Source organism: Caretta caretta, chromosome 2, assembly GCF_965140235.1.
Source record: "Caretta caretta isolate rCarCar2 chromosome 2, rCarCar1.hap1, whole genome shotgun sequence".
Taxonomy (NCBI): domain Eukaryota; kingdom Metazoa; phylum Chordata; order Testudines; family Cheloniidae; genus Caretta; species Caretta caretta.
This window is the reverse complement of record NC_134207.1, coordinates 109,234,933-109,248,650: the sequence shown is the minus strand read 5'-3', so window position 1 is coordinate 109,248,650 and position 13,718 is coordinate 109,234,933. Positions and strand designations below refer to the sequence as shown.

General features: G+C 42.5%; 1 protein-coding gene across 1 annotated transcript in view; it reads right to left on the bottom strand.

Annotated features, from left to right (window-relative positions):
* The window catches only part of MBOAT1 (membrane bound glycerophospholipid O-acyltransferase 1), an 86,112-nt gene that overhangs the window by 32,817 nt on the left and 39,577 nt on the right, over window positions 1–13,718 (bottom strand). The gene's annotated exons all lie outside the window — the stretch shown is intronic.

Below are 13,718 nucleotides of genomic sequence, written 5' to 3'. Positions count from 1 at the left end.
CGTACCAGCTTACTTGCACTGCTGCTGGGAACGGTTTTCCAACCAGTTTTGCACCCACCTTATAGTTAGCTCCATCTAGGTTATATTTCCGTAGTTTGTTTATAAGACGGTCATGCGAGACAGTATCGAAAGCTTTACTAAAGTCAATTTATACCATGTCTACCACTTCCCCCCTATTCAGAAGGCTTGTTACCTTGTCAAAGAAAACGATCAGGTTGGTTTGACACGATTTGTACTTGACAAATCCACGCTGACTGTTACTTATCACCTTATTATCTTCTAGATGTTTGCAAATTGATTGCTTAATTATTTGCTCCATTATCTTTCCAGGTACAGAAGTTAAGATGTCTGGTCTGTAATTCCCTGGGTTGTCCTCATTTCCCTTTTTATAGATTGGCACTATATTCGCCCTTTCCAGTCTTCTGGAATCTCTCCTGTCTTCTATGACTTTTCAAAGATAATTGCTAATGGCTCAGATATCTCCTCAGTCAGCTCCTTGAGTATTCTAGGATGTATTTTATCAGGCGCTGGTGACTTGAAGACATCTGATTTGTCGAAGTAATTTTTAACTTGTTCTATTCCTATATTAGCCTCTGATCCTACCTCATTTTCACTGGCATTCACTATGTTAGACATCCAATCACCATCAACCTTCTTGGTGAAAACCGGAACAAAGAAGTCATTAAGCACCTCTGCCATTTCCACATTTTCTGTTATTATTTTTTCCCCTTATTGAGTAACGGTCCTAGCTTGTCCTTGGTCTTCCTCTTGCTTTTAATGTATTGTGGAATGTTTTCTTGTCACCCTTTATGTCGCTAGCTAGTTTAATCTCGTTTTGTGCCTTGGCCTTTCTAATTTTGTCCCTACATACCTGTGTTGTTCATATTTATCTTTTATAATTTGACCTAGTTTCCACTTTTTGTAGGACTATTTTTCTTTTTAGATCATTGAAGATCTCCTGGTTAAGCCAGGGTGGTCTCTTATCATACTTCCTATCTTTCCTACACAGTGGGATACTTTGCTCTTGTGCCCTTAATAATGTGTCTCTGAAAAACTGCCAACTGTCTTCAATTGTTTTTCTCTTTAGACTTGCTTTCCATAGAATCTTACCTACCAACTCCATGAGTTTTTCCTATAGTCTGCCCTCTTGAAATCCATTGTCTTGATTTTGCTGTTCTCCCTCCTACCATTCCTTAGAATCATGAACTCTATCATTTCATGATCACTTTCACCCAAGTTGCCTTCCACTTTCAAATTCTCAACCAATTCTTCCCTATCTGTCAAAAGGAAATCTAGAACAGCTTCTCCCCTATAACTTCTCCACCTTCTGAAATAAAAAATTGTCTCCAATACATTCCAAGAACTTGTTGGATAATCTGTGCCCTGCTGTGTTATTTTCCCAGCAGATGTAGGAATAGTTGAATTCCCCTATCACCACCAAGTCCTTTGCTTTGGATGATTTTGTTGGTTGTTTAAAAAAATCCTTATTTACCTCTTCTTCCTGGTTAGGTGGTCTGTAGTAGAGCCTACCATGACATCATCCTTGGTTTTTACCCCTTTTATCCTTACCCAGAGACTTTCAACAAGTCTGTCTCCTATTTCCATCTCAGCCTCAGTCCAAGTGTATACATTTTTGATATATAAGGCAACACCTCCTCCCTTTTTTCCCTGCCTGTCCTTCCTGAGCAAGCTGTACCCATCTATAACAATATTCCAGCCATGCCTATTATCCCACCACGTCTCTGTTAAATGTTATCAGAGTAAAAGCAAGTCAAAATGCAAAAAATAAAAAGAGGAAAAAGACAGATAATTTCTTTAAAAGTGACATCTGTTTTTAGATAATATGTGGCAGTATCTGGTGCATTTCCGAACAACACATTTAAATGTGCATAAGTGTATGGTTATCTGCATTTTTTTTAACCAAAAAAAGTAAATGTGCAAAAACAACTGTCAACTACATCCTAGGAAGTTATCTTCAGGTATCAGCTAATTTCATTAAAACACCTACACATAAAATGCAAAATAAACCCAGAGTTGGGATCTAATCATGCTAAAGGAATCATGTAGATTTTGCATAATCACTATCATTAAAATATCTAGGCCACTGACTCTACCTAACAGATTGTCATTATGGGATTCTTTCATTTTCAGGAGAGCACTAATGGCCTGAAACACCTCTTATTAAATTTTATTCTATGAAGTTCTCAACGGTATGAAAAGTTTCTCTTCCAATAGGAAGGGGAGTACGTTTTCTTGAACATCCTATGTCTTAGGGTAGTTTTTCCCCTTGTGGCAAAACTGCAGTCTTCCTTTCAAATATATATAAATCCCAGGGCTTTAAGCAGACAAAGCAGCAGACTCCTTAAAAAAAAACTCCTTAGGAGAGGCAGTGATTTGCAACGAAGAAGCAGGTCTACAATCATACAGAATTCTACTGCGATTGTTTGAGCCTTTCATTTTATGTGTGAACTCCACCAATTTGTTCATGTTGGTTCAGCAACAATTTTTCCTTTTAAAAGGCATGATTCTTGCTAATGACAAAACTGATGTGTTTTATTCTAATGTTTAAGTAAGTAACTTTAAACCAGAGAACCAAAGCCAAACTGATGTCCCTTTAATTGCCTGCAGATAGGCACCTGCATTTGAAAATTGTAAGCCAGTGAGTTGTACTGCTGTAAGCCAGTGAGCACTGATATGCAAACAATTCAGATGGACTGATTAGAAGGTCATGCACAAAACCAGCCTGCATTACAATACTACTATGATACATGAATGTAGAGAAAAAGAATGATTATTTATATCTATATTAGGTATTTATAGAGTACTCATCATAATATCTAGCAACCAAGTATAATTCTTAAGTCTTACATACCATTTAATCTGAAAAAACTAACATTCTCTCCCTTCCTTCCCAAATTTGAACTCTAAATAAGACAGAAAGATTCACAGAAATGACACTCCTGCAGACAAATACAACGTATCATAGAATCATAGAATATCAGGGTTGGAAGGGACCTCAGGAGGTCATCTAGTCCAACCCCCTGCTCAAAGCAGGACCAATCCCCAATTAAATCATCCCAGCCAGGGCTTTGTCAAGCCTGACCTTAAAAACTTCTAAGGAAGGAGATTCTACCACCTCCCTAGGTAATGCATTCCAGTGTTTCACCACCCTCTTAGTGAAGAAGTTTTTCCTAATATCCAACCTAAACCTCCCCCACTCCAACTTGAGACCATTACTGCTTGTCCTGTCCTCTTCTACCACTGAGAATAGTCTGGAACCATCCTCTCTGGAACCACCTCTCAGGTAGTTGAAAGCAGCTATCAAATCCCCTCTCATTCTTCTCTTCTGCAGACTAAACAATCCCCGTTCCCTCAGCCTCTCCTCATAAGTCATGTTCCAGACCCCTAATCATTTTTGTTGCCCTTCGCTGGACTCTCTCCAATTTTTCCACATCCTTCTTGTAATGTGGGGCCCAAAACTGGACACAGTACTCCAGATGAGGCCTCACCAATGTCAAATAGAGGGGAACGATCACGTCCCTTGATCTGCTCGCTATGCCCCTACTTATACATCCCAAAATGCCATTGGCCTTCTTGGCAACAAGGGCACACTGCTGACTCATATCCAGCTTCTCGTCCACTGTCACCCCTAGGTCCTTTTCCGCAGAACTGCTGCCTAGCCATTCGGTCCCTAGTCTGTAGTTGTGCATTGGGTTCTTCCGTCCTAAGTGCAGGACCCTGCACTTATCCTTATTGAACCTCATCAGATTTCTTTTGGCCCAATCCTCCAATTTGTCTAGGTCCCTCTGTATCCTATCCCTGCACTCCAGCGTATCAGCCACTCCTCCCAGCTTAGTATCATCCGCAAATTTGCTGAGAGTGCAATCCACACCATCCTCCAGATCATTTATGAAGATATTGAACAAAATCAGCCCCAGGACAGACCCCTGGGGCACTCCACTTGACACCGGCTGCCAACTAGACATGGAGCCATTGATCACTACCCGTTGAGCCCGACAATCTAGCCAATTTTCTACCCACCTTATAGTGCATTCATCCAGCCCGTACTTCTTTAACTTACTGACAAGAATACTGTGGGAGACCATGTCAAAAGCTTTGCTAAAGTCAAGAAACAATACATCCACTGCTTTCCCTTCATCCACAGAACCAGTAATCTCATCATAGAAGGCGATTAGATTAGTCAGGCATGACCTTCCCTTGGTGAATCCATGCTGACTGTTCCCGATCACTTTCCTCTCATGTAAGTGCTTCAGGATTGATTCCCTGAGGACCTGCTCCATGATTTTTCCGGGGACTGAGGTTAGGCTGACTTGCCTGTAGTTCCCAGGATCCTCCTCCTTCCCTTTTTTAAAGATTGGCACTACATTAGCCTTTTTCCAGTCATCTGGGACTTCCCCTGTTCGCCACGAGTTTTCAAAGATAATGACCAATGGCTCTGCAATCACAGCCGCCAATTCCTTTAGCACTCTCGGATGCAACTCGTCCGGCCCCATGGATTTGTGCACGTCCAGCTTTTCTAAATAGTCCCTAACCACCTCTTTCTCCACAGACGGTTGGCCATCTACTCCCCATGTTGTGATGCCCAGCGCAGCAGTCTGGGAGCTGTCCTTGTTAGTGAAGACAGAGGCAAAAAAAGCATTGAGCACATTAGCTTTTTCCACATCCTCTGTCACTAGGTTGCCTCCCTCATTCAGTAAGGGGCCCACACTTTCCTTGGCTTTCTTCTTGTTGCCAACATACCTGAAGAAACCCTTCTTGTTACTCTTGACATCTCTTGCTAGCTGCAGCTCCAGGTGCAATTTGGCTCTCCTGATTTCATTCCTATATGCCCGAGCAATATTTTTATACTCTTCCCTGGTCATATGTCCAACCTTCCACTTCTTGTGAGCTTTTTTTTTATGTTTAAGATCCGCTAGGATTTCACCGTTAAGCCAAGCTGGTCGCCTGCCATATTTACTATTCTTTCGACTCATCGGGATGGTTTGTCCCTGTAACCTCAACAGAGATTCCTTGAACTACAGCCAGCTCTCCTTGACTCCTTTCCCCTTCATGTTAATCCCCCAGGGGATCCTACCCATCCATTCCCTGAGGGAGTCGAAGTCTGCTTTCCTGAAGTCCAGGGTCCATATCCTGCTGCTTACCTTTCTTCCCTGTGTCAGGATCCTGAACTCAACCAACTCATGGTCACTGCCTCCCAGATTCCCGTCCACTTTTGCTTCCCCCACTAATTCTTCCCCGTTTGTGAGCAGCAGGTCAAGAAAAGCTCCCCCCATAGTTGGCTCCTCTAGCACTTGCACCAGGAAATTGTCCTCTATGCTTTCCAAAAACTTCCTGGATTGTCTATGCACTGCTGTATTGCTCTCCCAGCAGATATCAGGAAGATTAAAGTCACCCATGAGAACCAGGGCGTGCGATCTAGTAGCTTCTGTGAGTTGCCAGAAGAAAGCCTCATCCACCTCATCCCCCTGGTCCGGTGGTCTATAGCAGACTCCCACCACAACATCACTCTTGTTGCTCACACTTCTAAACTTAATCCAGAAACACTGAGGTTTTTCTGCAGTTTCGTACCGGAGCTCTGAGCAGTCATACTGCTCCCTGACATACAGTGCTACTCCCCCACCTTTTCTGCCCTGCCTGTCCTTCCTGAACAGTTTATAACCATCCATGACAGTACTCCAGTCATGTGAGTTATCCCACCAAGTCTCTGTTATTCCAATCACGTCATAATTCCTTGACATCACCAGGACCTCCAGTTCTCCCTGCTTGTTTCCAAGGCTTTGTGCATTCGTATATAAGCACTTGAGATAACCTGCTGATCGCCCCTCATTCTCAGTATGAGGCAGGAGCCCTCCCCTCCCAGACGTTCCTGCCTGTGCTTCCACCCGGTATCCCGCTTTCCCACTTACCTCAGGGCTTTGGTCTCCTTCCCCTGGTGAACCTAGTTTAAAGCCCTCCTCACTAGGTTAGCCAGCCTGCTCGCAAAGATGCTCTTCCCTCTCTTCGTAAGATGGAGCCCGTCTCTGCCCAGCACTCCTCCTTCATGGAACACCATCCCATGGTCAAAGAATCCAAAGCCTTCTCTCCGACACCACCTGCGTAGCCATTCGTTGACTTCCATGATTCGATGGTCCCTGCCCCGGCCTTTTCCTTCCACGGAGAGGATGGACGAGACCACCACTTGCACCTCAAACTCCTTTATCCTTCTTCCCAGAGCCACATAGTCCGCAGTGATCCGCTCAAGGTCATTCTTGGCAGTATCATTGGTGCCCACGTGGAGAAGCAGGAAGGGGTAGCGATCCGAGGGCTTGATGAGTCTCGGCAGTCTCTCCGTCACATCGCGAATCTTAGCCCCTGGCAAGCAGCAGACTTCTCGGTTTTCCCGGTCAGGGCGGCAGATAGATGACTCAGTCCAAGGGACTGAGTCTATCTATGAGAGGTATCATACAAAGCCAATTTTGAAAAACCAGTAGGAGTCTTTATTTTCCTCCTGGGTTCAATATGCTTCATATACAATGTCAGCAAGAGTGGGAATTAAGGATGCTAGAGAAGGAAAACAGTGGCATAGAATAACAGCTCAGCTAAAGTCTCCAATATTCAAACAGACTCAACTTGTCTAGTCTATTCTGTAACCTTCCTCAGGAAGGTGGAAAACTGTCTTGCAACGTCCCCTAAGCAGAAATCTGCCTATATCCTGTCCCAGCCAAGAAAAGAATCAGTCACTGTGGGCTCTTATGGGATATCAGCCTTTCCCATACGCACATGTGAAAGCACATGTCCATATTTCTGTAGTGCCTGGTACTGTAATCTCTCCTCTGGCTGTAAAAGTAGGATGAACAGGTCCGTTGTCCCTCTGCCCCTCCCACCCAGCCACCGACTTCATCTTGATGTCAGCTTAGGAAATTTACAGCTAATACAGAGTAACTGGAAACTTGGCATGTTTCACTTTGTGCCCTGAAATCCAAGTGCTTCACCTACATCATATGCTAAACCCTTCTGGCTTCCAACCTTCGAATCCATATGGTGCTCACACATCCTGGTGAGGGGTACCACATAGATTGCCACTCAGTTCCCAGAATGAGAAATCCTAACCAGACACCTAACTTGGCATACGGCAGCACATTATGCAACTTCTGTGTTATATGGGTCCACTATAGCACCTGGACAGACACTTCATACCTTCCTCCCACCTAAAATAGTTCTCTGTTTTAAAGCTGAAATGCTGAGTCAGGAGATGCTGGTATATTGAGATTTCAAGCTTAGTAATAAAATAGACAGTACAGCAGAGATCAGCAATCTCTCACTCTTGACACATACAGAGCTCTTTCAATGTGTCCTTGAAGATCAGCTTTGCAGGTAATGCCAGAACATTGTGTACAATATCTGTCAGCCTCCACTGTGTGTGATTAGTTGCCAAGTTAGATGTATGATTTGGATATTTAAAGTATTAAAAAGAAGTGTTGCCAACTCTCAGGATTTTATTTCAGGTGTTACGAGATTTGATTTTTTTTTAAAACCCCAGCTCCCTGAATCATGTGATTATATGAGAACCTCAGCTTTTGTTGTTTGTTTGGTTTTTTAAATAAATTCCGAGCCCTACTGACTGTAGAGAAAAGCTTGAAAACATGAATCCTCCAAGCTCAAAAAACAGAGCCAAAATAAAAAGAACCAAAAGCTTATTTTTAAAATCCCATGATTACTAAGTCAGACTCAGGATTTTTGAACACTTAGGAGTGGCAATACCGAAGGAATAAATTGCTATTTTTTTAAGCTTTCAGGGAACATCTAATTATAAATGGCACAAAAATGTTGACTAAATTAGCCTGTCAAACATGGTGCCCATGTCATGCAAGGTCACACGTTTCTGACATATAAGTAGTAAAAATGTGGCTCAGTTTGAGAAGGCTGCAGAAGGGTGCACAGAAATAGATCTTAATAAAATCTACTGTATACTCACAAGCCAAAGTCAGAACCTATTATTTTGTTCAAAATGTTGACAAAATGTTGACACAGTTTATTGAAAAGGGACGAAGAAGTAGGTAGACTTTAAAAGAAAATCACAATATTCCATGGGAATAAAGCCTACAGATGATACTTACATTTACAGAGGAAACCTAAAGGAAAAGATTTGAAATAAAGCCATTTATTCCCAAACCCCAGATCATTTGAGTTCTGTTTAACTGTGACTAAAAAGAGCTCCTCATGCTTTGTGGCTGCAAACTAAAGGATATTCACAGATTAGGCATTGTGGAATAATATCATACAAAATAAAACACCAACACTATTGCTAAAACCAGACCAGAGAAACAAACTTAATTTCCCCATGCTATGATTTATTTCTAATAATTTTGATACTTGTTGTGAATTCATTTCCTTGGTCTGGACATCAGTGTGGAAAACCTCACATGATTAAAAGCTCTGTCATAAAAATAAAGGGAAGGGTAACCACTTTTCTGTATACAGTGCTATAAAATCCCTCCTGGCCAAAGGCAAAATCCTTTCACCTGTAAAGGGTTAAGAAGCTAAGATAACCTTGCTGGCATCTGACCCAAAATGACCAATGAGGGGACAAGATACTTTCAAATCTGGAGGGGGGCAGAACAAAGGGTTCATCTGTCTGTGTGATGCTTTTGCCTGGAACAGATCAGGAATGCAGCCTTACATCTCCTGTTAAGTTAGTAAGTAATCTAGCTAGAAATGCGTTAGATTTCCTTTTGTTTAATGGCTGGTAAAATAAGCTGTGCTGGATGGAATGCATATTCCCGTTTTTGTGTTTTTTTGTAACTTAAGGTTTTGCCTAGAGGGATTCTCTATATTTTGAATCTGATTACCCTGTAAGGTATTTACCATCCTGATTTTACAGAGGTGATTCTTTTACCTTTTCTTTAATTAAAATTCTTCTAAGAACCTGATTGATTTTTCATTGTTCTTAAGATCCAAGGGTTTGGGTCTATGTTCACCCGTACAAATTGGTGAGGATCCTTATCAAGCCTTCCCCAGGAAAGGAGGTGTAGGGCTTGGGGGGATATTTTCATAGAACCATAGAATATCAGGGTTGGAAGGGACCTCAGGAGGTCATCTAGTCCAACCCCCTGCTCAAAGCAGGGCCAATCCCCAATTAAATCATCCCAGCCAGGGCTTTGTCAAGCCTGACCTTAAAAACTTCTTAAAAACACCACCTCCCTAGGTAACACATTCCAGCGTTTCACCACACTCCTAGTGAAAAAGTTTTTCCTAATATCCAACCTAAATCTCCCCCACTTCAACTTGAGACCATTACTCCTTGTTCTGTCGTCCGCTACCACTGAGAACAGTCTAGAGCCATCCTCTTTGGAACCACCTTTCAGGTAGTTGAAAGCAGCTATCAAATCCCCTCTCATTCTTCTCTTCCGTAAACATCCCCAGTTCCCTCAGCCTCTCCTCGTAACTCATGTGTTCCAGTCCCCTAATCATTTTTGTTGCCCTCCGCTGGACTCTTTCCAATTTTTCCACATCCTTCTTGTAGTGTGAAGCCCAAAACTGGACACAGTACTCCAGATGAGGCCTCACCACTGTCGAATAGAGGGGGACGATCCTGTCCCTCGATCTGCTGGCAATGCCCCTACTTATACATCCCAAAATGCCATTGGCCTTCTTGGCAACAAGGGCACACTGTTGACTCATATCCAGCTTCTCGTCCACTGTAACTCCTAGGTCCTTTTCTGCAGAATTGCTGCCGAGCCATTCGGTCCCTAGTCTGTAGCGGTGCATTGGATTCTTCCGTCCTAAGTGCAGCGTATTTACCTCTCCTCCCAGTTTAGTGTCATCTGCAAACTTGCTGAGGGTGCAATCCACACCATCCTCCAGATCATTTATGAAGATATTGAACAAAACCAGCCCCAAGACTGACCCTTGGGGCACTCCACTTGATACCAGCTGCCAACTAGACATGGAGCCATTGATCACTACCCGTTGAGCCCGACAATCTAGCCAGCTTTCTATCCACCTTATAGTCCATTCATCCAGCCCATACTTCTTTAACTTGCTGGCAAGAATACTGTGGGAGACCGTGTCAAAAGCTTTGCTAAAGTCAAGGAACAACATGTTCACTGCTTTCCCTTCATCCACAGAGCCAGTTATCTCATCATAGAAGGCAATTAGATTAGTCAGGCATGACTGGCCCTTGGTGAATCCATGCTGACTGTTCCTGATCACTTTCCTCTCCTCTAAGTCCTTCAGAATTGATTCCTTGAGGACCCGCTCCATGATTTTTCCAGGGACTGAGGTGAGGCTGACTGGCCTGTAGTTCTCAGGATCCTCCTTCTTCCCTTTTGGGGGAAGACGTCTCCATGTGGTCTCTTTCCCTGTTCTTTGTTTAAAACACTTGGTGGTGGCAGCATACGGTTCAAGGAAAAGGCAAAGTTTGTACCTTGGGGAAGTTTTTAACCTAAGCTGGTAAGAATAAGCTTACGGGGTCTTTCATGCAGGTCCCCACATCTGTGCCCTTGAGTTCAGAGTGGGGAGGGAACCTTGACAGGCTCTCATAAAATTATCCAGATTGTCTAAGTTTTTTATTATTGTACTAGAAACTCCATATCTTAACTCTCTTGCTGTATTTTGTTACTTCTGTTTTCAACAGAAACCAGGAAGTGCGGCAGCACACAGAAGAAGATACAAAACTGAAATTTACACACCTCAAATCAGTTTCCAGTTTGTTTCGTGTTTAGGCAGAAATGAAGTCACTTCCTAACTTAAAATCAGAACCACTTGCTTCACCCATCCCCATCTAAACAATATGTTCAGTTGGTGGCGTCATTACATAACTATTCTTTAGTGTTGAAAGTTTTCATTCAGAAAAATGTTTCTTTCTGAGGGAAATGCATGGGATATTAATGGGATATCAAGCTTTTCAACTCTGATTCACTGGTTTGAATTTAAGCTGATTGGTAGTTACCACCACGGTTCTTTATCAGCTTATGTGTAATCAGTTAGGGGTGTCCAGTTTCAAGTGGACAAATACTAAGCAGAGTAGTCAAGCAATGAATGAGTGTGTAGTGAATGAAAAGAGTGCTATCTTCACACTACAGAACAGAGGCTTATTGGCAGAGCCATGTCTTGCTCTACTACTACCCATGTTGTACCTGGTCTGTGGATACACAAAGGACTTCGGTCCCCAGAACTGTCATCCCATCACTTCCATTGCCAAAAAAGAATTTCCTTACTATATTTCCAAGGAAAACAAATGTTTCCATCTAACTCTTTGGAGTGCTTAATACTTCTGACTTTGTTCTGAATTGGTATAACAGTAAAAGAATACATTAGGTCAGTTTCCATTGTCAAATGTATTTTCTTTTTACAAATTGGCTATTCTACCATTGTTGCTAACTTTGGGGACTGAAATAAAACCACCAGGAGGAAAGAAAACACAGCAAAGCATTAAGCATTAGAAGATAAATCACTGCCTTCAGTGATGCTCCTTGCTAAAAAAATTGCTTATAAAGCTTTTCTAGATTTCACATTTGATTATGTTCATTTTTAGGGTGGTTTGCTAGAAATGCTGCCAATTTTCCTTTGGAGTAAAGTTAGTGTTGATGAAATGTTTTAGCCCAACAGCCCTGGAGAATGAAGTGCTCCATTTATCTACAGCAGAAATATGGCACATGCAGTAAAAAGTGCAAGATTGTGTATCTGTCAGCCAAAAGGCCCCGATTTACACATGGAAAACACCACCTTTCAGGGTGAAAAGGTGGGTCAGTCTCCAAGCCAATTCAAGCATTTGCCTCCCATATGAGACTATTAATAAGGGTGGGCAATTGGTGCCAATTTTATGATGATTTTTGTGCTGTGAATTTTTCCACTAGGAAAAGTGCAGAGGACCCTAGCATTTCACATAAGGCATCTGTGTCACCCACAGGCCTTCAGTGAATATTCTTCAAATGGTACTGTTTTTTGCTCATAACAAACTGGCTGAACTCAAACCCATAACCAAAAAATGAGAGGCGCCGTGGCCCCAGTCCAGCAAAGGATTTAAGCTTGTGCATAATTTAATGCACATGAGTCGTCACACTGACTTCAATCATACTGTTCACATGCACAAAGTTAGGCACACGTTTGAGTGGTTTGCTGGATTGGGACCCATGCCCATTACCAGCCTCCTGAGCTATCACATTCCTTTGATTTTTTCTTTTCAAACTAATCCATTTCTGGTAAAAACTATAATATTACTGCACTGACAGTCTACGTATGCTATAGAAGAAGATGATGTATTATTAGTAGTGCCATTCTTATAAAGTATTAAAAAACACCAAAAATCAACTCACCAGCATAATCCTCTTAGCATCAAGAAGAAGGAAAAAAATATGTAATTGGGGAAGAAAGAATTAAAAAACACTAAATAATCCTAAGAACAGTTTATAAATGCCAAAGCAAAGCAGTCAGAAAAGGACTTATAATAAAACATGCATGTTTCACTCTTTCAAAAATGGGATAAAACAGCTTTGCTGGTAGCTGGCCCTTTAAAGCTGGAAGAAACAACCAGCTACAGCTATTCTGGAAGCTCTCTCCCTTTCAGAGGGAGAGGGGCAGATGAAGGGTGACCAGATGTCCTGATAAAATCGGGACTGTCCCGATATTAAGCAGTTTGTCCTGCGTCCTGACCGAAGTATGGTTGATATGCCATTTGTCCCGATATTTTGTTTGGGGCGTGTCTTTCCCCGCCCCCCACCTCAGGCGGCAGTGACAGGCAGGGGGCATGCCTTTTTAATTGTTACACTCACCCTGCACATCCAGCTCTTCGGCAGCAGGTCCTTCAGTTGCTGACAGACTTTGGCAGCGGGTACTTCTTTCTTCGGTGGCAAGATTTATTTCCCGCCGCCGAACGTGCCAGGTGAGTGTAACAATTGAAAAGGCGCTCCCCCTGTGGCGGTCCTGATATTTTGTATTTAGCATCTGGTCACCCTAGCCAGAAGGCTCCTTTCACATTGTTTTCCCAGCTTGGCAAGAAAGGGCTTTGGGATAATCCAAGGACCGTCTCCCCCAGAGTAGAATCAGAATGAGGAAAGAGAAGGCTTGGGGCCACTCACCGGGACTGGTCTATTGCACTATCAAGAAAGGAATAAAGAGAGCAACAGTCTACCCCACCCAACCAGACAAACTTAAGGAAGAAGCAGCTTGGGCCAACCTGGCTTGCTGCTTCCTTGGACACTGAGGGATTGGCAGATAGGAAGATAACCTCAGACCCACTCTACCACCAAAGAGTAACTTTAGAACTTACTCCCCCAACCCCACTCAAGGTGAAGAAGGAGATAAGTAGACCCTCCCCACCTCTGGCAAGATGCTGTTGTGCAAGAACACACACAGGTACACCTCACTGGCTAATGGAGTCATTCTAACATTATGTATTATTTACTTTGAACAAGTACTTCTTGAAAGATTAAGTAAACAAGATTGCAAGACAACCCTTTGTGGCATTCTTTTAATTGTATTAAATTACAGTCCTAAAATAATTTAATAATAAATTATAATAATTGTTAGCCAATACATATATGGTAGGCTTAGTGTTAATATAAGTATTGGGAAGTTATGTCAACTGAATGTATTATACTCTCCCTACAATTCTGTCCACCCATGTCAGGTATCCCATAAGATGATGCACTAGTTGAAGTAAGCTTTGGCTTAAGGAGATAGGAAAACGGTCTGGGTCGGGACATATGAGTATTTTA